General features: G+C 39.6%; 1 protein-coding gene and 1 long non-coding RNA gene across 4 annotated transcripts in view; both read right to left on the bottom strand.

The window, feature by feature from the left end:
- WWTR1 (WW domain containing transcription regulator 1) overlaps positions 1 to 27617 on the bottom strand; it is a 122675-nt gene that overhangs the window by 56617 nt on the left and 38441 nt on the right. The gene's annotated exons all lie outside the window — the stretch shown is intronic.
- On the bottom strand, positions 8704 to 27209 carry LOC120372142. The gene is made up of 3 exons (XR_005584743.1): positions 27154 to 27209; positions 26101 to 26218; positions 8704 to 9038 (listed from the first exon to the last, which is right to left on the bottom strand). It is a non-coding gene; the product is annotated as an uncharacterized LOC120372142 (long non-coding RNA).

The raw sequence follows: 27617 nt of genomic DNA, 5'->3' as shown, positions 1-27617 counted from the left end.
AAATATTTCTAGAAAGTATTATTGCAATCTTACACAAAAATCAGCACAATCTGCACATTTTGTCTTTACTAACTGTAAGTTAAAGATGTAAAACAAATTTAATCAAACAAGCCATGTCACTGCAATAAAACCCTTCTCAGATAAAAAGACTTACAAAAACTGATGATAAAAATGTTCTGCAAATTGCCATGCAAAGCAGCTAGTCACAAAACTGTAGCTGCAACTAATACTGGTATTGTTCAAAAACTTTATCCTGTTTACATGGACAACAATAATCTGTGCCTTAATTATACATGTGAGAAGTAACGCAATGATAACCATGTGACAAGGCTTCTGAACATCCCAAAGAATTGAGAAATTGATCCAAAAATGTAGGGATCACAGATCTAAAACTATCCAACTGCATGAAAAAAAAACCCAGGAATGCTCTATGTAAATTTGAAATGTTCTCAATAGCCTTAGCCAAAAGCCACAAGTGCCCTGAATTGCCTGTGTTGGTGCCAATCTAGCAGTGTACAAACATATCTACTCCGTTCAAAAACATGAAGACAGAGTTTCTAATATAGGGGCTGAAGTATGATTCTCAAAATCAAGGAATTGTTGATCACTACTGGAACTTTTAACTAAGCCCACTAGACAGGTTTTTATCCCATTATTCAAGGAAAAGACTGTGATTGACCGACACTGTTTATTTAACATTACTAGATGTGAAGAGTTATTGTTAGGAAAAAACAAACAAACTAGTACCAGTACAGGTTTAAAACTAACACCAACTCTAAAAATTAGATTCCAACTCTAAAGGATCTTGTAAAAAAAAAAATTATATGGCATTTAGAGAGGTAGCAGCAAGTATGAAAACAGGAAGATGGTTCATTTTCCACTCATATCCAATGCTGTTTTTTAACATAACAATAAATCACAGCTCTCTGGATAGTTTTTGTTAACCTTTTGGAGACCAAACTAAGCTCTTGCAAAAGCAGATACATCCCCCCATTCCATTGAAATCAATGGATTTATACCAGGGTAACTGAAATCAGAATTTGGCCCAATGTCTTGTTACCTGGACCAGAAAGGTCTAGGTTGGACACTGAAAAAGCTGTATGGGGTGAGCCTTATACCAATCCCAATGACCAATCCCAATGATTTGGTTATCAGAACTGACAAGTTTCAATTCACAGCAATCTCTTTTATGCTAAAGGCTGATGAGCAAAACATGGAATTTCATGAGTGGATTTCAAACTTTCTTGTAGCTCCTTGTGTTCAGTCTAAAGTTCAAACACTCCTTTAGAGGAGAATCCAGGCAACGCATGACATTCCAATATCAGAACCAATTAAGACAGTGGTTCTCAAAGTTGGTCCACCTCTTGTTCAGGGAAAGCCCCTGGTCGGCCAGGCTGGTTTGTTTACCTGCCGCGTCCACAGGTTCGGCCGATCGCGGCTCCTGGCTGCGGTTCGCCACTCCAGGCCAATGGGGGCTGCAGGAAGCGGCGCGGGCCGAGGGATGTGGGAAAATTTTACCAGTTAAACCTATATGGTTATACAGATAAAGCACCTTTGCAGATACTTATACTGGAATATAACTATATTGGTTTAAATTTAGACCTTAGGTTATAATGTAAAACTTCTTTGGAGTAGACAAGGCTTAAGAGGTAAGACTTGTTTCGGCAGTGTAGTTGTAGCCATGTCAGTCCCAGGATGTTAGAGAGACAAGCTGGGTGAGGTAATATCTTTCATTGGACCCACTTCTGTTGGTGAGAGAGACAAACCACTCAAAAGCTTGTCTCTCTCATCAATAGAAGTTATTTCTATTTCTAAATTACTGTGAGGCACTCACATATTACAGTGATGCGGGCCATATAAGTAGACAGAAAAGACAAAATGCAAGGGTAGGATTTTCAAAAATGCTCAGCTGTGGGCTAACACTCCTCTCCCTGACATCAAACGGAGCTTTACCATTCATGACTTCAAACATGAGCTCTATGCCCATGAACTCTGGGATCTTAGTGGCTGTCCCATCTTTGTAACATGGTAAAGCAAAAGTCCTTATCTATTTTTAATAAGATTTTTATGATTCTGTTCCATCTCTAACTCCTAGTGCTTTGTGACAAGTTTCCTATCTGAGTGTGGGCTTCCCACTTTAAAATGTTAAAGTTCTTTAGAATTTTGAGCTAATTCATGTATCATATTTTCAAACTGTTAGGCTCTAATCCCTGACTTCCACTGCTGCCTTGCCAAGAGGGATCAGTTAGTTTAAATTAGCAAGCACTAGCATGAAAAGTCTGTTAGTCCTCCTTTTGCCATTACCCACTCTAATGATAAATTGACCTCACTGGTTTCTATTTCATGGATTTTTTTTTTCCAGCCCCATGAGATTCAAACCTAGTCATCAAAAAAGACGAAGGGGAGAGGAGGAGGGATGAACTAATCTGAAATCTATTATTTTGCAAGTGTGCTGTCACATAAAATAATACAAGTTTACAATTTGGCTATCACTATAGTAATCGTATGGGCTTCTTTACCAAAGGTTTGTCACAGGGACGAAAACAGTGGATTTTGTGACTGAGCCACATCAAAGTAAATCTGCTTTAAGGCAAGGGAGAAGCTGATGACTCATCAACATCAACAACCCACATGTTCTGACTCATTTACTGCTCTTCACAGGGTGACAGCTCACATTGTGCTAGAGAACAGTCATCCACTTCCGGCTATACAACCATTATTAAACATTGGGAAATCTGTTTACATCTCTGTAAGCAGAGCCAAGTCATTGCCCAACTTTTTTTTCCTTCCTGTTCCCTGAAAGAAAGGAAGAGGGGGGAAAAGACGTCTTTTCTCAATTCAGAGTAACTGCAAGTGCTTTAGTATTGTACCATGTGGTGGGCAGAGTTTTATATAAATGGATAGTTTTTTTGTTTTGTTTTTTAATTTAAAAAGCTGACCTCGGGCCACAACACTGTGGTCTAGTGATCTCACTCACTGAGCTACACTGCAATTTCTGGTAAAATTACAGCCAGATCCAAGCCACACAAAAGTTCAATGACCCCTAGTATGAAGGCTCCAGTAATGAAAGAGTAACTGTACATCAGGGAGTTAGAGTGTAATGGAACTGCCTTCAATATGTTAGTGTTTCAGGAGCTTATTTTAGAAAACAATCTATTTGCACAGAACAGACATACGGCAAATATCTGCACTAAGAGCTTCCATTTACTGCCCAGCCAGTGACCTCCAACGTGCTCTGAAATAAACCACTCTTTCATGCAATAAGGTAACAGCTCTTTCCTCCCTAGAGCGATAGCTGCTACTTTTGGCAGATTGTTATGAATTATACATTTTAATCACCATTTTCCCTCTCTCTAAGTGACATTGTTTTAAGTAACTGTTAATGTCAGAAGCAAGCTGACCAAGTATTCTCTCAAGATCAAGGTGGGACACACCTCACATTCAGAAGGCCTGCATTCAATCAAGGCTCTCGCTTTGCATGACCAAAGTATATGCATATGACCAGCAGAAATCAAGTACTAATTTAAATGTTCTTCACCCTAGTTATTGTCTAAACCTAAGCTGCAGGCCTGATCCTGTGAGGCACTAATATTGAGAGTGTTCATTTTCTTGAGTGCTATAAGGGGTTAAGCTTCAGCAGAGCATTTAAAGTTGCCTGAATGTCCTGCAGGACACTCCCCAGTGCCACACTTCTTGTGAATTCTCACAGACTCTGTCACCCTCAGGACTGACTAGGGAATTTTAGGAAAAAATTCCCACCAGTAACAATGGGAATGGGAAGCCTATATAAAGATAAGGCACCAGCAGCTTTCGATATTTCTACCACAGCAGTTAAACCTGTCCAGTAGGGTTCCCACTGGTATCACTGGTATGGCTGAACCTGAGGTAGCACTAGTGGGATTTGTTTCCTAAAATCCCAGTATAGACTTGGCCTCAGAGATGGGAACTAGTTGCAGGGACAGAGACAGAATATAGCCAGGCTAGAATTACACAGCACTGTGTTTAATTTATAAACTTATTTCTTGTTGTTAGTTAAGGGGTTTGGGTGTGGGTGCAGAAGGGGGCTCAGGGACGGGACAGTGCATTGGGGTGAGCAAGGGGTATGGGCTCTGCGGGTGGGGTCATAAATAAGGGGCTCAGGGTGCAGGAGGGGCCTCAGAGCTGAGGCAAGGGTGTAGGAGGGGGTGTGGGCTCCAGGTGGCGGAAGCGGTGATGTGTCCCTCCAACTCCTCGGCAGAAGCATGGCCAAGCAGCGCTGCACTTGCTCCCCCATCCACAGGAGCTTCCCCAGCAGCTCCCATTGGCTGCAGTTCCCAGCCAATGAGAACTGCGGAGCTGGCACTCAGGGCAGGGACAATGCGTGTGGAGCCCCCCGTGGCTGTGCTTCTGCCTAGGACTCGGAGAGACGTTGCAACTTCCAAGGAGTCACACAGAGCCAGGTAGGGAGCCTGCCAGCCTCACGCCAACCAGACTTTTAACGGTCCAGTGAGTGGTGATGACCGGAGCTGCCAGGATCCCTTTTCGACCAGGTGTTCCAGTCAAAAACTGGACACCTGGCAAGCCGATCTAAGGTCCCTTTACATCGCCAGAGTGGTGTAAAGGCACTTTACTGCAATTGAGACTCAGGCAAGCCTCCATCTCTAAAGATTGAGCCCAAGGTTGAGATGTTTGGTTTTGTTTATTTTTATGTGTATGAAGTCCTCTCATTTACTGGCATTTCAGCAACTGTCTTCTATTATAGAGTACTTTGATTTAGGGTACAGATGAGGAGGAAACCTGTATTATTACCTTCCTAGCTGTTGTTTCCTTTTGCAAGACAAGTTCTGGCCTGCTGCAGCTACTGTTCCCCCAAGCTCTTTGGACACTCCCTACCCAAAAGGAAGTCCAAAGGCTCTCACCTCACCAGATGCTGAGCAAATGCTATACAGAATTCTCTTTGTTTGTGTGTGCTCTTGCATGCACATGTGTATTTCTAATAAGAAAAAGAAGAAAGTCTATCCAATCCTTTTTCTTTTTCTAATCTAATTTGCTTTAAGGTTTCACTACTTGACTACCATATTATATAACAACAGTGCTAGGAAAGGATTCACCAAACCATATGAAAAAGCAATATTTAATTTTATTAAGTGAATGTCAACAGCAAATCAACATTTCAGCTGGCATGGAGTATATAATGTCACAGGGAGAGAGAAATAATATGATTTCTTTATCCATTTATTATGGTGGCACCTGCAAGTATCACTGTCGTTCGTGGCCTTGTCAGTGTTTCCATTAGATGTCTTATTTTCAGGGTTTTGTAACAGAACAGTAAAAATTTTGCTCCAGACAGAAACGTGGCATCCCAGATCTCAACCTGGGAGTAGACTTTATTGCACAACTGAAGGGGCGATGAGGAAGCAAATTATAACTATTTTTATATTTAAAAAATTTACACCAATTTAGGATTTTTTGTTGTTGTTGCTCTCCTAAAACTACTGTAATGCTATTTATATACTTCTGATGTTCCACTCCTTTACTATTAGTTTTATATTATTTTGTTTAGAAAATGAAAGAAAAATTTCTGGTGCACTATTCATATTTTGTCTTTTAGTTAAATTAATATCTTTGGCACATTTAGGCCCCAATCCAGCAAGCATTTAAGCATGCAAGTAGTCCCACTGAAGGCAACAGGACAACCCATTTGCTTAAAGGTAATAAGATGTGCACATCTTATTTTTGTTATCCTATCTTCCCTATCTCCAATCCACCTGTTTATATCATCCAGCTGTTATATCTGATCTTTAGACTGTCAGAGCTTTGGGTCAGGGACTAAAATTTACAATATGTTTGTACAGCACTTAGCACAATGAGGCTCCGGCCTGGATGGCCTGTAGGCTGTACCATAATGTAAGTGTTAAATAATTATGAGTAGGGCCCTACCAAATTCACTGCCATGAAAAACGTGTCACAGACTGTGGAATCTGGTTTTTTGTGTGCCTTTACCCTATACTATACAGACTTCACGGGGAAGACCAGCGTTTCTCAAATTGGGGGTCCTGACCCAAAAGGGAGTTGCAGGGAGGTCACAAGGTTATTTTAGGAGGATCATGGTATTGCCACCCTTACTTCGGTGCTGCCTTCAGAGCTGGGCAGCCAGAGAGCAGCGGCTGTTGGCCAGGCACCCAGCTCTGCAGGCAGTGCCCCACCAGCAGCAGCGCAGAAGTAAGGGTGGCAATACCATAGCATGCCATCCTTACTTCTGCATTGATGCTGGTGGTGGCTCTGCCTTCAGAGCTGGGCTCCTGGCCAGCAGCCGCCTCTCTCCAGCATCTCAGCTATGAATTCAGCACTACCTCCAGCAGCAGCGCAGAAGTAAAGGTAGCTGAACCATCCACAACTCCCCCTCCCCCGACCCCACACACCTCCTTTTTGGGTCAGGACCCCTACAATTACAATACCATGAAATTTCAGATTTAAATAGCTGAAATAATGAAACTTATGATTTTTAAAATCCCATGACTGTGAAATTGACCAAAATGGACCATGAATTTGGTAGGGCCCTAATTATGAGAGTGAGCGGGCAAAGTGTAGTGCTTGAACACAGAGCCAACTTTCAAGACAATGGGGAGACGAGAACAGGATTACTTAGATAAACAATTCAAGACACAGAAAATGAATCAGAAATTTTACTTTCTTTTTTCAAAATATCTGGTATCTTCTCTCTCCAAACTCCCTCCCCAACCCTTTCAATAAGTACTTTCTCCTTCACCTCCCCTCCTCTTTTCTCTTGTCTCTCCTCCACAAACCTCCAGACATTTCTAACATAACCCATTACCTCAAGAAAATTACCTCTCTTGACTCACTTTCTTCCCCCATCATTTGGTCCCCATCTTAATGTCTTATAATAATTGTTATTTGTTTATTGTGTAGAATTCTTTTGCCCCCGATACCTTCACAGCTCTCTAAAAATGTGCTCCTGCCCACGCCTTCCCACTTAAAAAATCCTCCACTAACCACCACAATCTCTACTCTTCTCTTTCTTAGCAAATATCACTCCAAATACTTCATATACAAAACAGTATCCTTCACCAGATCTCTCCTGTCTTCAAACAACTTCACTGACTTTCCATTTATTTCAGGATCCCGTTCAAAAAAGCTTTCTATGTTTTTAGAACTCTCCAGGGACTTGCTCCAGTCTATTTCACAGTACTTTTCTCATCTTACTCCTGTCCCTGTATCCTCTGCTCATCTAGTGTTGGCCTTCTTTATGTCTCCTTGAACAATTCCATTAGTAATGGGTATGAGAACATCCTCTTCTGCAGCTCCTTCTACCCAAAAGAACCTTCCTATATATCTCTACCTTATCAACACCCCATCTGTTTTCAAATCTCATTTGAATACACTAATGCAAGATAAACTCCTCATAGGCCAGGCAGGGAAGACGCAAGTGGGAGTATGTCAAGTTATGCTGTACTGGGGAGGAGGGACATCTCGCTAATAATTAAAAGAATAAATCTCAGTTCTTAGTTAATTAGGCCTTGGTCCCCTCTCAGATAGATTGGAAAACAGCACAGTGTACTTTCTGCATCCTCAGTGACGGAGAGATGTCCCATTTCTTTTTCAGACTATACTCTAGTCCAGTGCTTCTCAAACCCAGTCCACCGCTTGTTCAGGGAAAGCCCCTGGTGGTCTGGGCCGGTTTGTTTACCTGCCCCGTATGCAGGTTCAGCCGATCATGGCTCCCATTGGCCGCGGTTCGCCACTCCAGGCCAATGGGGGCTGCGGGAAGCAGTGCGGGCCGAGGGATGTGCTGGCCGCCCTTCCCGCAGCCCCCATTGGATTGGAGCGGCCAACCGCTGCCAATGGGAGCTGCGATTGGCCGAACCTGCGGACGCGGAAGGTAAACAAACTGGCCCAGACCACCAGGGGCTTTCCCTGAACAAGCGGTGGACCGGCTTTGAGAAGCACTGCTTTAGTCAATCTAGCCTATCCTAACTACTAAAAGCTGTGAGAAAGTTGATTTATTCAGGCTGTTGATAGGTTGCTACACCACATCAACAAGTTGTTTTATTTTTTTAAATTATTGTTGTACTGATATTAGCTTTTCAAATGCCTGGAGATCCTGTTCCAGCACTATATGATAAATATTCCACATACAGAGCTGTTTTTCCAGCTGCAAAACAGTTTTTGACATTAAAAACCATTTTATAAGAAGCTGTTTTTCCAGTCACTGAGCTATGCTAAATGTTAAGCGTTTTAACAATTGCTTTTTCAGGTTCTGTGTGGCTGTACTTATTTTTAAAGTTATTTTTCCAGTCATGCAGTGGTTCTAAAGGTAACTGTTTAAAAGCTGATTTTCCGAGCCACTCCAAATGCTAGTTATTTTAAATCAGTAATTGCGCCTGCATTTTTTGTTCATTTGCTTGTTTGTTTGTTGATTCCTTTATACACAGATTTATATAGTGGCACAAAAAGGAAGAAAAACTTTGTTGAAAATAACTAACTTTTTTGCTTGGTCTTTTACCTGAAGTTAACAACTGTGTAAAAATATATTTGAGTTTTTGATATGTGGACTCTAGATTCTGGGCAAGTCACTTCACTTCTTTGTGCCACAGTCTCTCCACTTGTACAATGGTGATAATATTTACCTGCACTGAGCTATTGAGATGAAAAGTGATACAGACAGAAGTGCAAAATCAAATTTATTATTTTAATACTGTTTCATGATGGATTGTAAGAGGCCATGCAGCTGATCTAGATTGATCCATATGTAAATGCAAGTTCTGTTAGCCTTACAGAATCCTGCTCGGCGGGGGGAATTTATGACCGATGCCTTCAACTTCTTCAGGATCTAAGTTTTCTTTTTCAAAATAGTGGCCTCCTAGTCCATATGGTTAGGGAAAGAAAAGGTGCTTAAAACACCGACTGAATGTAACTGGTCTTGCAGCTGCTGTTATACTGTCTGGCCTGTAGTAGGAGCTCTAGCATCCTGCCTCAGTTCAGCAGTGGAACGAATGAAGGAGCAGCTGCAAGGGCTGCTGCTCCCATCACTCTTAGACCTATGATAAAGGAAGTAAAGATTAATGATTTCCCAAGGAACCTGCATAGGCCTTTCCCTTCAGACTTTATGAGGCTAGGGCCAACGCACTTCTGCTCTGGTGCCCTACAGGGTCCATCACTGTCTTTCCTTCTGCCCAGTTATGGGCAAGCTTATGGGCAAGACACACTAGGCTAGTAAAAGCAGCAAAGACACACTAGGCTAGTAAGTTTTCTTGACAATTTTAAATAAATGCAGTTACATCTCTGTGTGGCCCTTATGCTTTCTAGGCTTTCGAGCAAGAGAAAGGCCAAAGATGCTGTGAGTAAGAAAACTTCCCCCTCCAGTTCCGTTGTCAACTGTCTGGGGAACAGAGCAGGAAAATAAAAATAAATAAAATGAAAAGGCCCAAACCCACCTCATTTACTTATACTACCATTATACTACTAAACTATATGGAAATATCAGTGGCACTGCCTATTTGGTAAGAGCTGTGAGAAATTTCCTGAGTTCTTGTACAATCACATTTGAGGAAAGGAGAAAAATGAAAGGCCAGAATGGAAAACCCCAATTTCTTAGCCTTTGGACATAATCAGAATGCTGGTGACACTCAGGACAGAGTTTCCTACAATTTTACAAATTTAAAAAAGGATTAATAATTCCTGAAACATGAATTTTTAAGTTTAAGGAATTTCTAAGTAAGCTGTTATTGAAAAAGATTAGTGAATAGCTGCAGCAGAGTGAATTGTTTATAGAATTTGGTTTTGCATTATCACTGGTTAACTTCATTTAACTGAAAATTCCTTTTAATGCTGGAATAAAATGATAAATCAACTGCAATTGTAATTCCTCAGTTATAAAAACAATGAGCTAAATTGTATCTATGGTCACGTAGCCAGTTCCCACGGAAGTCAGTGGGAGTTGTGTGTGTATGTCCATGGACATCCAATTTTGCCCTACTGATAAAATTCACCTCTATGCACTACTTAAGTTCTGCTTAAGCCTTGATTTCTGACACTATGCATCTGAATATGAAGAAACATTACTGAATTAATGATGGTAATGATTTACTATTTGTACCACGTTCAAAGATATGTAAGGGGCTGGCAAGGCCTTTCAGCCTCAATTCAGAAAATGTCCCTCTTATGAGAGTTTGGGTGTCTTTGTGTTTTTTTAATTTTCCATCTTAATGTGCTGTAATTTGAATATGTACTGTGACTCTAGTATGGTTTTCTGAAGGGATGGGAGCTTTTTTATTGCGGTATGGGAAACATCAGTATTCTACAAAACATCATTAGCGTTTATGGAGTCAAGACTTAGTTAGAACAATCTCTGTTGGTAATTACTAGACAGTAATGAATCCGCAATAAAATATGGGATCAAACTCACCCCTGGAACAAACAAGTGAAGTGAATTCAGGAGTATGTTTTTGGCTCTTTACAGTTAATAGGAGTAAATGTGAGTAATAGTCTGTCCACATGCAACATTTTGGATGAAAGAGTTACTACATGTGTAAAATAGCCCTTCTTTCCTTAAGGAGAAACTTGGATTTCAGTTTTTCTCCTCTAAAAGAGGAGATACAGCTATACATAATACTCTCTCATGGCCTGTTTATTCTCTGCAAAACTCCCAAAAGACTTCAGTGAGAGAAAGATTGGGCCCATGTAACTATGTATAGAAAAATAAAAAATAATTTAAAAAGAAATTTTGAAACTCACAAGTAGATTAAAAAAACATGGTTTTAGCCCACAGCAATGATATTTACTGGCATGGCTCAGCATGGGAACACCAACAGATCCCTAACTACAGTGGCATAAATGGCACCACTATAATACTACCATGAATGCCTTGCCTGAAGGCGGTTAGTTTGAGCAAGGGTGGGGCCAAAAATCTCTAAAGGGGATAAAGAGGATCAAGGAAAATTCTATAATTAAGCAATATTTCACAGCAACCGATGGCAGCTGTTAAAACTAGTGGGAGAATTGGGTGGGAGTTTCCAGATTAGCTAGTAACATTCTCCCTCACCAGATCAAATGTAGCCTATTACTCTTCAGTAGTGTGTATCACTGCTTCACAGCACTACCAGGGACATCTTATATCCAACACCTGTCAGTGCTGGAGACTCATGGCTGCGCTTCAATTATTGCTGTCATCTTCCTAATCCAGACAGGGTGGGGGATTTATTGTGTTCAGTAAAAAAGATTAAACTGAAAATATGTTTGATTGTCATTATTAAGAAAAGTACATTCTCAGTGGGGCTTTTTATTCCATTTCAGCATTAAAGGGAATCACACTTGTGAGCATCCTTCTTTATAAATGTCCTTTTAATGACCGAAAAAACACAGCATGTTAATTACATCTCCACTTCAAATAGTTTGAAATTGCTAGCTGAACCACCACACAGGGCCTTACGAACATACCATCCGTACTGCATGTGCAGAGACACCCCCTGATCTGTACGGTTATTCCATGTGCAGAACGGGGGCAGGACACAACTCAGTAGTTGTAGGAGGAAACAAAGTTCTCTCTGTCAAATTCGGCTTCCTTTTGTACTCCCATCCCCCACTTTTGAGGCCTGGAAATTTCTGGTCAACTCCTGAGTTCAGATTGCAAAGTGAAAATGCAGAGAGACCGCCTTATAATGACAATTTTTTGGTTACTGCTGGAATACCATGACACAGTGACTAGTGTAACATATCCCAACAATACTCACTGGAGCCACTGATATTACTGTTATTCATTAATTAGACTGCAGTAGTTCCCACAGTGTGGGGGGCACTTTCCAAACAAATTAGACAACAGCAGTCATTACTCTGAAGAGATTAAGATCTTTTTTGGTTTTCATTAGGAAATAGGGTGACCATACATCCCATTTTGGCTGGGACAGTCCCCTTTTTAAGCTCTGTCGCAGCTGTCCCAACTTTTTTTTTTTTTTCCTAAAGGAGGCACTTGTCCCATTTGCTCTTGCTGACTTGCTCAGTCGGCAAGAGCAAACAGGACATATGCCCACTTTTGTCAAAAAAAAGTGGGGTGAGGTATGGCGGAACATACAGGTTGCCAATTTTGATTGGATGAATTCCTGGAGATTTCATCAAATGACATAATCTTTAATTAAAGATTAATCTTTAATTCCTGCAGACTCCAGACAAATTCTGAATGGTTGGCAACACTAGTGAGAGGGTGAACATAGATGCCAACCGCCCGCCCCGCCCCCCCACACATACATACACAGCCACGGAGGCAGAGCTGGGGAGGGGAGGCAGCATTCCAGCATGGGGGAGGGGAGGCAACAGGGTTCCAGCAATTCCACTGAAGAAAATGGGGTTTCACAGAATAACTAAAGGCAGACCACAGCATCTATACATTTGCCTTGACTGTCTCATTACCACACCTAAATTCAGAATCATAATTTTGCCAACAGCCAGTTTTCCCTCTGGCCTCCACACAATTAAGGTCTACTGTTAATTGGAAGAATGCATTCTCACACATTGAGAAGAGAGTAGATTGCGGGTCCTTACCTTATGTCTACATTCTAACGATAGTAAGGTGATTGCCACATGCGTAGGCATACTTGAGCTAGCTTTAATCCGGCTAGACTGGGTACGAATATCAGTGACGTCACAGCAGCACAGACTGTACAAGCCCACCTGGGACCCTGGGTGCATTGAGTGGCTACACTGAAGTCCCTGCTGTTGCAGCTTCACTGCTATTGGTACTCATGCTATCTAGATTAAAGCTAGCCTACACATGCTGCAATCACACCTCCAACTGAAATGAAGACATACCCTTAGGTCTTCTGAGTCTGTGAATCTGTTTGGTATTCCCTCAATTGTGTTGGGACCAGAAGTAAAATTTGCTTTTAACGAAATTATAATTTAGAATGTATGTCTTATTTACATTAAGGAAATTCACATACACAGCTACCTCGATATAACGCCACCCGATATAACACAAATTTGGATATAACGCAGTAAAGCAGTGCTCCAGGGGGGCAGGGCTCCGCACTTCAGAGGAACAAAGCAAGTTCAATATAACACAGTTTCACCTGTAATGCAGTAAGATTTTTTGGCTCCCAAGGACAGTGTTATATCGAGGTAGAGGTGTAGTTAACAACCTTGCAGACCCTTAGAATAGATGTGTTACACCATTGCAAAGCAGGGCTTACTTATACCAGTGCAGCTTGGTCCAGCCAGTAATGACAATCAAGCCCCATTTACAGAGACTACAGTCCACACTCTGCCCTTGGCAATACCCATGCAATTCAACTCCCGTTTTCCTCAGTGGAAGTGAGGTGTAATCACAATAGTGACTTGTGAATTAGAAAAGATTGTCAGTTTAAAGGATGCCCCAAATGAAGATGAAAACTGTGTCATAGATACAGAGGAAGCTTAATATTTTGGAATCAAGGGAGCATCTCACACACTCTACTTCAGATAATTAGATGGGAGTGGAACATCCTACCCACAGATGCCCAGCCAATGGGATATTACCAAAAGTTAAAAGAGCAGGACTGTAATATAGACAATCTTATGTATATGCAATAAGCCATTAGAGTCTTTTAAAAGAAATAAATGGTGAGGAGAGAAAAACAGTTTTCCATGACCCTATTCTTTACAACAAATTTTCACTATAACATTTTGTATCTGTACCATAGTATGGAAATTTGTCAGGTCAGCAGAATAAATGTTTTTCTACAACCATTCTTTTTTTCTGCATCATTTAAAGGAAATATCATAGGCCTGGTTTAACTTCAGATATTCCAAAGAAGAGAGTTTTATGACTTTTTCAATATACACAACTGCAACGTTCAGTTATTTTAGGCTGCTCCACCTACCCACAGATGACAGGTGAGAAATAATGATAGTCCCTGTGGAAAATTATCCAACATCATGTTCTGACACCACAGTGATCAGTGCTGTATAGGACAGATTAGACTTCAATACATTACCTTAGGATAGACATGGATAAATTTACAGAGTGTATTCACATATTGGTGCTGATCCAGGGTTATGCTGCAGCTTCTTTGCGCCATCGCACTGGCATAGAGTAGCCATAAGCCTGGCAAACCTGGTCACTGGAAGATTCCTCCTGCATAGTGCAATCCTGTTATGCTGTAGGAACACTGCAGCAGCTTCTGTGTGAAACCTTGCTCCTGACACAGGGGGCTGGAAATAACACTGCTGTTTCTTGCTGATCTTTTGCCAGCTGAAAGAGACCTGGGGGGGGGTGTCGGCTGCTGGATGTAAAACAGAATAGCTCTGAGGGCACACTAATTTACAGTGGCCCTGGAACTGTGAGAGCACAAGGGTGATTTAAAGTTACACCTTTGCTGCCACTCATTGCATCCCTGGTCCTGTACTGAGCACAGTTCACCTCTAACAAAGGGGCTGGCCCATAATTTTGCAAACAGTGTTCCTGTTTTCTATAATTAAATTCCTGAAACAACAGGTAATCTATGGGTGGATGCTACACAGAATAAATGGGTGAGTTTAGGTTTGCAGGGCAGTGTATGCTTCATTTCGAGTTCAGTTGTGGTCATGACAATTTGAAAACAAACAAAAAAAGAAACAATCTAGTTAATTTACTACAGGTAGATTAATGGAAATCTACAAACAAGTTTTATCTTCGATATCTGAAACATTTTTCACGAGTGAAAGGCCATTTTACTTCATGAGTTTAAAAAAATAAGCTTTTTCCAATTACACCTTAAAACTCCTACCTCCTAAATGTAACAGATTGTGTCTATTCTTAGTGCAGTCTCAAAATCCTTGTTGGCACTCACAATAAATGAGTTTCCCTTAGCCCATATATACAGCTGTTGCAAAGCACTATGGGTGGCTCCTCTCAATAACCTTGAAACAACTGGTGAGAATGGAGCACCAAGCAGTGAAAACAGCTGTTAAATCTTATTTTCTAACTTTAGCATGTTACTTATCTCCTGATACTAACCACTCACTGTAAATCAGGAAAGCAAAAACATCTTGTGTTACTCAAAACCAAAGTATACTAACAGCATTTTACAGGAGGATATATGGAGAGAGATTACCTGATAAAATGAAGAGTTTAAATCTATATGCTAGTGATCTGATTTATACAAATTAATTTCAGCAACTGGAATGAATGAGATTTTGTCCTTTGTGAGACCACTAGAAGCACAAGATCAGTATGTCTCAATCTCTTCTCCTTTACAACTTCAGTAATTAGGATTATGCCTACTACCATCATTCAATAGCTCAACTATTCATTTCCACTTTCTACCAGAAGATGACATTATTGTGGGTTCAAATGACTGTATACAGTATGTTAGCCTGCAGACTTGTCTAATAAAATTCGTGTCACTTGCCTCTGTGAGCACTGTTAATGTTTCATGAAAATTTCATGAAGCTGTAACAAGGGGACACAATGTAATTATTTGTATTTAATTGATTGAGCCACAGTTCCTGTTTTCCTATTGCACGTTCATTATAATTACTAATCCTGAAGCTGGAACATTACAGAAATATTTGAATATTTATTATCCTATGTGAACTACTAATTAAAATAATTTCTTCACTGAAGAGTTGCTCTTTTTCCTGAATTAGTTTCAACAGTGTTTGCTACTGTGAAGAGAACTTTAAGAATGTCTTGCTAAGCCTCCCTGTAATTGACTGATTCCATTGTTAGTATATGCTGTGGACTTAAAAACATTAAACTAGTTATACAAATGGAAACAAAACACCCTTTGAGTTCTATTGATAACTTAACCTTTAGAGTTTGGATGAAATCCCAATTCTTGAGAGAGGGAAAAGAGTACATTGAATGAAACTATTCTATACAACATTGTCGTGGGATTTTTTTTTTTTAATATATACAGTACATAATGGTATAAATGCATTTGTTTGATATGGTTTTACATAATTAATATTTAAAGATACATATGGTTCTTTTACATTTTTCCCATATTTTTATATTGTCTATATGTAATAAATAATCTGAACACAAATATGCCTTTTCTCAAAGATTCTTGAGTGTCTCTGATTTATGAAGATAGAAAAGGTGTTAAATACATTACAAAATGAAAAATAAGTAATTGTTCTTTGTTTGGGGTGGAGAGCCAGACAGAATTTCCCAGTGATCACTCCTTGCTACTTACAAGTACAATAACTGTGTCAAAAAGAGAAACATCTAACAGCAATCAAAGTTTAAATGAAAAAAAAGGGCTGAACTGTAAAACCAGAAGCATTAGAAACAGTAACTGATAGTTTACTATAGTGTTGATTAGCATGCAGATTTTAGAATTGTTGCTATTAAAAATGGATTAGTAAACATTTTTTTTTTTGTAATCGACAACTACATAGCAAGAAATTCACCTTTCTAACCAAAGAGCTAAATTCTGCCACTAAGTCAAAGGGAGTTGTGTGTATACATATCCCAAGGCAGAGAGTGGCAAAGTCTTTACAAAGTTAGGGCAAAATTCTCCTCCTAAAGCTGTACTTCAGGGACTATTAATGCCACCAGAAGTTGTGTATACGGCAGCATGAATACAGAAAATTCAATGCCTTTCCAACACCATTTATTTCTGGATCAGATAAGTAACCAGGGTTCAGTATATTACTGTACGAGTAATTTGACTAAAACTTCAACACTTGCTATATTTATATAATTTACAATGGATGAATTATTTTTGATCTGTGATTAAAAAATAAATAACTACAAACATTTTTACCATTATTACAGTATTACCAAGCACATGTTCTGTTTTGGCTCTTTCTTTCTTTGTTGTTGTTACAGAAACAAAATTTGTTTTCCACTTCAGAACCTCATGTTGGACATCTTTTTGTTTTTGACATATTGCAGAACTAGGAATTTCATAAAGGGGACAATAAAATGGCATTACAGGAGCCTCTGGAATCTTTAAGTGTGCATAGAAGTTGTTCTAATATTTTCCTATGACAAGTTTTCTTTTTCTTGCTCAGCTCAGTCAGAGTTTCCAACTGATAACACAAAAGGCTTTCAGGAATTCATTTCTCTAACGGACAATTCTCTTCCACTGGAAAATTAGCACTACAGTTCAAAATGCACACACTTGTGTAAAGTAAGTCCTGGTACTGCAGCTCTCACTCAGAGTTCATTCTCATAACCTCAGCTTTCAGGTCAGCACATTGATTAACTTACAAAAAAGAGGTAACAGCTTCTGGTCTGTAGCTCTCTGACCTTGAGAAGCAGTAGTCTTTAGATTTTAATACAAATGGCAATTGCAGTAGTGCACTAGACATACAGAGCTGGACTAGGCCCTAAAATATATTTTCTCTGTTGTCATGGCAGCAGCTTGTTTTTCCTTAAAGCTCAGCATTCCTAATTCTTCAGGACATAAAGACTGTCAATAAGCCTTTAATTAGTTTGCCAAATTTACTTTGGCTACAGTATTTTCCCCAAAGATTTATTAAAAATTAAGATGTTAATAATGTATATGGAGAAGAAGTGTCATGCATTAATGGGTCTGCTCCTGGAACTACTCACATGAGTAGAGTTAGTCGGGTGTATATATATTCGCCAGATCAAGCTCTACACTGTAGTTGGAAATATATAGAATTGCAAACACATACCTAAACATTTTAGAAAATATTCTGTGGGTACTAAAAAGATAAATGCCAAGAGAAACTCTGCAGTAGTAAACAGTAGACCAGGGGTAGGTAACCTATGGCACGTGTGCCAAAGGCGGCACGGCACGCAAGCTGATTTTCAGTGACACTCGCACTGCTCGGGTCCTGGCCGCTGGCCTCGGGGCTCTGCTGCTGGCCTGGGGTACCGGCCGCCAGCCCCCTGCCAGCCGGGGTTCCGTCCGCTAGCCCAACTCAGCCCGCTGCCGGCCCCGGGTCCCGGCCACCAGTCCGGGGGGCTCCGCTGCCGGCCTCGGGCTCTGCTCCTGGCCTCAGCCCGGGGTGGCCCACTGGCCCCAGCCCAGGGCAGTGAGGGGTGCAGACAGGGGCAAGAGGGGGCACAGCTCAGCACCCCTACCTTAAAATTGTTTCAGGCCCACTGTACTGGGATATTTTTAAGTCCTGATTTGCTGCATACATCACTATCACACCACGTGGAACGGCGCACTGCGTTTGACGTTGTGTGTGCCATCTGTCGCAAAAAAATTTGCCTCACTGTAAGTTAAGGGGTACATTTGACAAAATGTTAGCTCCTTAGAAAGCAAAGTTAGATGTCCGTTTATTTCAGTGTTCTTGGACAGACACATCTGGAATTATTCAAAAGGACTATGCTGTTTGTGCTTTCTGTTGTGAAAGTGTTGTTTGTTGCACATCAAGTGTTTGACGACATTTTCAAACGAAGCATGAGAAAATCTTTCTTGACGAAACAGACAAGACTGAATCGATCAAAAAGGCAGTAGCAGGGTATGAGAAGCAAAGTAGTGTTTTTAAATGCTTAAGTGTAAGTAAAAATCAAGCCACATAAGGAAGTTACAAGATTGCACAGTGCATTGCAAAAAACGGAAAGCCGTTTACAGATGGGAAATATATAAAAAGTTTTTCTCAGCAGTTCAGAGGTTTTGTTCAATGATTTGCCAAATAAAGATATGATCATATCTAGAATAAAAGAGCTGCCTGTCTCTGCCAGAACAGTTGAGAGACACGTAAGTGAAATGGCAGAAAACATTAACAAAAAGCAGGCGACTGCATTAAAAGACACAGCAACGTTTAGCATTGCAGTTGATGAGAACGTGGATATAAACGACGTTCCACGCTTAGCAGTTGTTGCAAGATATTGTGCTTCCAATGAAATCCAAGATGAGCTTTGTTGCCTAAAACCCCTGCATGGCACAACAAAGGGGGAAGATATAGTGGAAAGTTTTGTAAACCATTTTGAAAAACAAGGAGTTGACATCAGAAAAATATTTTGTGTGACAACAGATGGTGCCCCTGCCATAGTTGGAAAACAGAAGGGATTTGGAAAGTTACTTGAAGATCAAATTGGTCACCTGACAGTAAAATTTCACTGTATCATCCATCAAGAAAACCTGTGTGCTAAAATTTCTAATTCAGAGCTTAATAATGTGATGAATACAGTGGTGCGAATTGTGAATTTCCTTGTTGCTCGGTCTGCTTTGGCTCACAGACAGTTTCAAGCGCTGCTAGAAGAGATGGACAGTGCTTATAACAACATTCCACTTCACAACAACATTTGGTGGCTAAGTAGTGGCAAGGTTTTGGTGCACTTTGTAAACTGTTTTAATGCAATCAAGGCCTTTTTGTCGGAAAAAGGACAAAACTACCCCGAACTGGATGGTGACAAATGGATGTGTAAGCTCATGTTTCTAATTGACATCATCACTCACCTAAACGAGCTCAACCTCTGTCTCCAGGATGCAGGGCAACCAGTTCTGGATCTTTATGAAACCTGGAAGGCATTGGTTGTAAAACTAGCAATTTTTTCTCGGGATATTTGAACTTCATCTTTCCGCTACATCCAACACTTAAAAGAGCTATCAACACGTTGCACTGTCAGTGTCAATGAGACTGGAATGTACATGCAAGAACTGGAATCAGAATTTTCTGACAGATTTCAAGATTTCCAGCGATTTGGCCCAATGCCTTATTCTAATTAAACCTGAAAAGTTCAATGAAAGCGACTTGGATTTGTCTGTATTTCAGTGGATGGGTGTTGAAGATTTCGAAATGCAGCTCATCCAGTTAAAAAGCTCAGAATTGTGGGCATCAATGTTTGCAGGCAACAAGTATTTTTACTCATGAAATCTGTCCCCTGTCCCTCTTGGAGCTGGTTAACAACTGATCACTCAGAAGCCTGTGGGCAGGGCCGGCTCCAGGGGTTTTGCTGCCCCAAGCAGCAAAAAAAAAAAGAAGAAAAAAAAAAGCCGCCATCGCAATCTGCAGCAATTCAGCGGGAGGTCCTTTGCTCCGAGCGGGAGTGAGGGACTCTCCGCCGAATTGCTGCCGAATACTTGGAAGTGCCACCCCGCTCCGGAGTGGCCGCCCCAAGCACCTGCTTGATAAGCTGGTACCTGGAGCCGGCCCTGCCTGTGGGCAGCTTAAAGTATCCAAATACGTGCCGGACATTGGAAAACTCAGCAAGGAAAAGCAAGGGCAAGGATCACACTAAACAGATATGATCTGCATTTTTATTTAATTTTAAATGAAGCATCTTAAACATTTTAAAAACCTCATTTACTTTACATACAACAATAGTTTAGTTATATATTATAGACTTATAGAAAGAGACCTTCTAAAAACGTTAAAATGTATTACTGGCACGCAAAACCTTAAATTAGAGCGAACAAGTGAATACTTGGCACACCGCTTCTGAAAGGTTGCCGACCCCTGCAGTAGACAAACATTAAAGTTTATCCATTTGTCACTGCTCCAATACATGAAATTTTTGTTCTGCAGATATATTCAATGAAATAGACAGACATATGAGGTACATTGGGTTGCATTTCAAGATCACCTACTGCTTACGCAGGCAAAACTTCCATTGACTTCAGTGGGAGTTCTGCTTGCAAAGGAAGTATGCGATCAGCCCCTTAGGTGGCTAAGAAAGAATTTCAGCTTTGTGCTTTTTCCAAGTACCGTTCCTCCTTTCAGTGTCAGACAGTCAAAAATAAGACATTCTTTCAAACCTATATGTGGCACATCTCAACATGTAAACTAAGTTTAAGAAATGTTTCTAAATTAGTTTTATAAGATATAACAACATGCACTTCAGCAGATGGTATCCAGTTTCTAAACAGATCCATGCTGCAGCTAGGGTCATTCTCCGTCTCTGCCCCCCCCCCCCCCCAATTTTTCCCTTGCTTTGCATATCTCCCTCCAGCCTGTCTGCTTTGGTGTTGGTTTGAGAATCCTGCCTTCCCACACTGATCATCCTGGGGCCTGAGCCCTCATTGGCCAGCAAGTCAGCAGCAAACCACACAGAGATTAACATTCTTGAGGCCAATCATAGCTTGGGTGCCAGGTTTAAAAAAACAAAATCGACAACCAAACAAACCCACAACACTCGTAGCTCATTCAGATTCAGAAAGAATGTGATTCACACCCTGTGGATGATATGGGCAGAGAAAGGGAATACAAGAATCATTCTTGTGCCTGGTGTTAACAATTCCCACTAATCAGAGAGATGCATAGTTACACTTCCTTTTTTCTATGACTTTTTGTCCAAGTGCTGAATGCCCTAGAATCAAATAAACTCCATGAGTCAAATTCTGGGCCCATTCAAGTCCATGGTAAAGCTTCCATGGACTTGAATGGGGCCAGGATTTCATCCCATGTTTTCACCATTCATTGTTTTATCCTGTACCTCTAAGAGTCTCTTAATCATCAGGGAGAAGGTAAAACCATTATAGGGGCAAAATCGCTTGGTATAAAGAAAATTAGAGGGATCCTAAATAATAAAAAGTGAGAGAAAGATCCTGCCCGCTTCAAAATCCCACACAGGGTGAGAAAAAAATTTAAAAGTCCACAAAATTGGGGTATTCGTTGCTAGAGAGATTAGACTGACCCTAAGCATCATCAGCCCCAACCCCTATGCTGTTCCACTGACTTTATGAGTTGAGGCCACAGGGATTCCTGCTCCCCAAGGAATCACCCATCCCCTAAGGCTTGTAGAGGTTTCCCAATAAAAGATAACAGTGATACTTGGCCACCACATCCATTCCCCTGGAAAAACCCGAAAACTTCAGAAGGCCTGAAAGTTCCACAAGTTTCAGATTGAGACTTTTCATGGGATCATCCATTTGAGTGGGTTGGAGGCTTCTCGGACTTGTGAAAATTCCAAGGGCTGCACCCATACTTGTTTTTATACACTTTTATTATCACTGTGCCTTTAACTGTGGTTGTCAGTTGCTATGGAAAAAAAGATTAATTTTCAAAAAAATTAATTCCTTGTTATTAACAGAACTGGTCATCAATTGCTTTTTGTTTATGTAACTCCTCCTCCTGATAGCCTGATCTTGTGAGGTGCTCAGCACTTGTTCAGCTCAGCACCTCACACTATCAAGCTAAATGAGAACCAGAGAGACTACAGAATTTCAATTTCTGGAGTTTACAGATTGATTGTCGGTCATTCACTACATTCTAAACTTCAACTTCTAAAATGCTGGTTACTGCACTTTAGAGAGTCTTAGTTCACCAAATCCGGAGACATCCAATTTCAAGAATGTTTTTGTTTGTTTGTTTGTGATGGAGGGGTTCAGCTAGCAGATGGGTTATTCTTGGACCCCATTTCTACCTTCTAAATGATAAGCTGATTAGTTCTCATGGAAGAAAAAGCAGTACAAATAACCAGGCTAATCGCTAAAGTTCAGAAAGTTGGCCTTTAACAATCTCAAACTACTGTGTATCCAGGAAATCCTGCCAGACAGTTGCTGTTTGCAAATGGCTGGGAAATATGGTCTTTTGCCATCAAAAACAGATGAAAAGCAGGATCTGGTTAAAAGACTGTCTTTGCCCAAAGGAACCCTTTCCAAAATAAAGAAACAGTGTCTGCTAGCTGCTAATTGACCTCAGCTGAAGAAGGGTGACAGTTCTGCATTGGTGCTCATTTCAAGAATTTTAAAATGGGGCCAGGATTTGAAATGAGATTTAGTTGAACACAAGGAAGTGCTGCCAATTCTGACACTGTGGTAAATCCAATGTAAAGTACTCCCTTCTAAAGTAAATCTGCCTTTTTTTTTCCCAATCTAAGAAAAAACATAGACTAGGAAGACTTCCATTAAGCAGAGAATAATGAGCATACTAAAAAAAAAAAAAAAAATAGGGAGCTGCAGTTGGTTACAATTGCGCAATTATTTTTAAAAAATAAAATAAAACCCCAAAGGTTTTCCGAATTATTTTGCGCTCGTGCAAGTCTGAGAAGATGCATACCCTGAAATACAGCATGCAGCACTTAAACAAATTAATGCTGTGATACACAATATCACATAATGATTAGGATAGAAACTCTGGCTCTAAATCTGTTGATTCCATAATGCTAAAACAAATGTGGTCTGATCTCACAGAGCCAATGTAACATCTACAATAAACCTGAAAATTGTTTTTTCAGTATTTATCTAATCAAACCAAGTTCTGGAAGACCTAACAAGAGCATTTGAATCCATAGTAAAAGTGTGACCAATCTACACTTTCAATGTTAGAATACAGCAATGTAACTTTGTAAAAATAATATTTTCAATGATTGTGAAGGGTATTTATATAATAGATAGTGTTAATGTTATGTAAGGTTCATAAGTAAATTAAAATCTGATGCTTAATTCATATATATATAAATAAAACACAAAAAATTATTTGGGACAGATTCATGTTTAGTATTTTACTCAGCAAATACTGAGCAGGTACTTTTGTGGGACTACTTGCAGAACTGAGAGTGAGTAAATACTTTTGGTAGATTGTATTATATTGTTTTGGGGGCCTTCAAAATCCCTGTTTTAGTGAAAACATAAATAAAGTGCAGTAATAAAATTCAATAAAATATTAAATGAAAAATTGAATCCCTGACTGCAATTAAAGTAGTAGGCGGCATAAAGACCTCTTTGTCAATAACTCTACAAGAGAATGGAAATGAAGATAGGTTCCACAAGGAATTTTACCATCTTAACAAAAATTAATGATGATTTTTTGGCATGTTGAGCTCAGACAAGAAGAATAGATCTGTTAAAAAAACCTTTTTGAATTCAAATTATGCTTTTTTCAAAAAGTCAGCCATGTTAAGACACTTTTAAAACTAACAATAAATCTAATAATCAGCATGTCAGCTAACAGAATGATGTGAATTATAATTCTATTCTTTTCTAATGTACTGTTTTCATATCAGCTTCTTTCATTCAAACCTAAAATTACAGTCTCTTTCATTAGTTAATCATGACCTGGGATATAGATAATTTCTGTGCCTTTAAGGCTATGATCTAACACCACAGATGAAGTCAGAGGGTGTTTACATTACTGTACTCTACACAGACAGTATTATATTACGTATCTTTCTTTGTCCATGAATTTAATGATGTAGAACAATAACTGATAGTTTCTTCAAATAATGCATGAATCATACGATATTAACTATGGAATAAAATGCTGTCATAGTAAAATGGTCTGCTGCATAAATATCAAGGCAAAGTCAAATTTTCTGAAATAAAAATGATGAGGTGAAGCAGTCTCATTTTCAAAGGAGGAGATGATGCTGTAGCAATGTTCAGCTGCAACAACTTATATTCAATCAAATGACTGGTGCTGGTTTAATTTTAGGGATATGGACCTTTGCACAGGGAGATATTACTGGGTAAGATTCTGCTCTCAGTTAACCACTATTAGTCCTCAAAACTGCCATTACAATCTTCTGTCTGTGTGTTCAATTCTATGCATCCGAAGAAGTGGGCTGTAGCCCACGAAAGCTTATGTTGAAATAAATTTGTTAGTCTCTAAAGTGCCACAAATACGCCTGTTCTTTTTGCGGATACAGACTAACACGGCTGCTACTCTGAAACATTACAATCATTAGAGTTTCTGAAATTTACACCAGTATAACTGAGCTCAAAAGTATCTCTATTATACTAGTCTGGATGCATTCAGATGGTTTACAACACTAACAAGACCAGTTTAACTATATACAGTAAATTATTTATTTTTAATACGTTACAATTTGATTAATCTGCTGGATGCAAGTGGATGAAATTTTATTTTTATATATTACTTATTGTTAGACAGTTCAAAATGTTCCACTACCAAGCAAGTTGTTCTGACAGGGCCTGGACCTGTTTCCATTAAAGTCAATGGTAGTATTTCCATTTACTTCAGTGGAAAAAGGATAGGATCCCCTATGTGCTATAATACAGGATAATGTGTTAGCTTGATGAAAAAACATTCAAATAAAACCAAACTTTTACAGGAGGAAAAAAAGAGGCGGCATCTTTTCTTTAATAATAATAATAAATAATAATAATAATAATAATAGTCTGCTTTCACAAAAAACAAAATTTTGGGCACAGGTGGAGTAGCGCCCACTAGAGCTGTGTGGATGTTTCATACTCTACATTTATGGAGGTCACTACATATCCTAAGTGAGAGCCCCTTCAGAAGTGACCATATAAGGCTTCTTCAACTGCCCAACTTCTCCCCATGATTGATGCTCCCTTTGGGCCATGGAAGATGACTTTTGAAAGGCACCATATGATTAATTAAAGAGGAAGAATGTGTTAGATTCAAAAAGAAAAAAACAACATTACACTTTAGGTATTTTCTTACAGCGCTCTACCTCAATAACATGCAAATGTATCTTCTGCTGTTAAGTGCCAACAATACATGGAAAAAACAAATCTATTTTATATGGCATATCCTTGGGAGACCTTACTGACTTAAGTTTATGTATGTTTGAGGTCCACTGTATTCAATGAAAAGGTTATGTATTATTGTGTGCCAGGATTGCATGTAATATCTCTCTGAGGAAGATTTGTGATGTGAGGCCTAGGAGTTCAAAGTACTATACTGAAAATGTGCCGACAACAATGGACTTTGGGGACAATAAGTGTAAAGTGGAGTTCCTGGAAAATACTTAGGGAGTGGTTAATTCTAATTCCCAATTTTCGGTTATGCAAAATCCCAAGCTTATCTGCTACCTGTTCCTGAAGACTGAAGATCCAAGGCCTGAGCTGAATAAAGAAATGGCTGAACTGCCCAGCCTGGTTCTGGGTCTGTATCTGAGACAGTTATCAACCTGTAACCATGGAGGTTCTTTTATTGTTTTTAATATGTTTTCTCTGGAATGCTTTCACTTTAAGAATAAACATGCTTGCTTATAAAGAGCTGTGTGGTAACTAACTCCCAGCCATACACTGAGGATAGCCTCTCAAGAGAAAGCAAAGCAGAAATCTTTTATACAGTCTGGTTTGCTGGAGACATCACAGTGCAGACAGGAAACTGTGCAGCCTTAAATATCATATCCCCCAGTCATGAAGGAATAAGATGCACATCTCTGCCCATGAGTGGTGACAGCTGAGAGCCAGAAGCATGGATGGACCACAGAGGGGCAATACAGATGCAGTTGTCCTGCAAATATGACAAGGCTCTTACCTCCAGTATGAAAAATGTACATACCTATATGTGGCCGCTATTGCTAGGATGCCAAGGTCTCAACAAATAGTCCACAGGACAGTCACATTATGGGCTTGATTTTGAAAGATAGCCTTTAAACTTTGTGAATGCAATTTTGCACCTGCAATTAATGAGACTACATTTTGGAATCCACAAATTTCAGGCTCAAATGAGAGGGATTTAGATACTATCTGACTGAGCCCAGAGATAAGGAAATTAGATTAGGAAATCCTTTCATAATTTAATCAGATCTAAATTTGTGGGCATAAATTTGCAAGCCAACTGAAGGGCTGATTCATTATTTTATAGTCCATATATCATAACTAGGAAAAGGACTTTGAAACGATCTATAAATCAGTTTCAGACTTTAACAAGCTATTTGTAGGTTAACTGTGAATACTTGATATTTTTGTTTCAGTATTTGATTATTATGAAAATATATATTTTACACCCACACACACACAAAAACCCTACACTAAAACAACATTATTAAGGTCACAAACTCAAGCACTCAAAAATTAGGAAATGCTAGAATGAAGGTTGTCTGTGCTTTTTGAGGAAGTTTTTCCTCCAAAATTCAAAATGTGGAATATTTTGATCAGCTAGAAAAATATCAATGAAAATGTTTGTCAGTATATTTGCGGGTTTTTCCTCCTCAGACATCAAAAACTTTTGTTGGGAGTTCAGAAAACTTCTTCTAGCTCTAGTGAAAACTCATAATCATTGCAATTTAATAAGGAATATTTGCTCTTATAATAAAACTCAGGCATCTGTATCCTTTGACCAAGTTCTTTCTTTTCATCTCTTCTTAACACTTGTCTTCACTGACAAAAAAGTGTTTTTACTGTGGGATAACTAATATACATTGGCTATCCCACTTTAAAATCACAGTGGAGACAAGGCACTCTGTTTTACTTACTGCGAAGTAAACTAGCCAAGGTCAACCCTAGTTGGGGATATAATGCTGACCTTGGCTAGCTACCTTGCAGTAAATATCACACATGTATTGTTTCCACTTAGGATTTTACAGTGAAATAACTATGGCGGATTTGTTACCTTGTTGTTTAAGCAGCAAAGACAAAGCCTGAGCATCACGGTGGCCCACCTCTGAGTCTATGATCAGCTGCATGACCATTCTTATTGTGAGGTCATCATTTGTATTACCATATTAACAATAAGGTTTGCTCAGGTTTAAACACCAAACACATTCTTACCACTCTAATATCTATCTTAACAATACTAACATACAGAAGAGCCAGACTGGTGTCCAGCTATGCATTTCTCAGTGTTCACTAAGGCCTGGGACCTTGGCTTGAGATGGTACCAGGTCTGTCAACGCCACATGTAGTGTCTACGCTAAAGTGATAGAGTGGCACAGCTGCACCGCTGTAGTGTTTTAAGTGTAGACATACCCTTATTCTCCCTTTAATTACAGTAAATCAAGCACGTCAGCATCTTGCAGGTATAATGTAAACAAAACAAAAAAAAAGGATTGTTCCAAATCTTTCTCATTTAATGAA

The sequence above is a fragment of the Mauremys reevesii genome, linkage group 9 (genome assembly GCF_016161935.1).
Source record: "Mauremys reevesii isolate NIE-2019 linkage group 9, ASM1616193v1, whole genome shotgun sequence".
NCBI classification, from domain to species: Eukaryota; Metazoa; Chordata; order Testudines; family Geoemydidae; genus Mauremys; species Mauremys reevesii.
The sequence above is the reverse complement of the archived record's forward strand: the minus strand, read 5'-3'. Positions and strand labels throughout refer to the sequence as shown.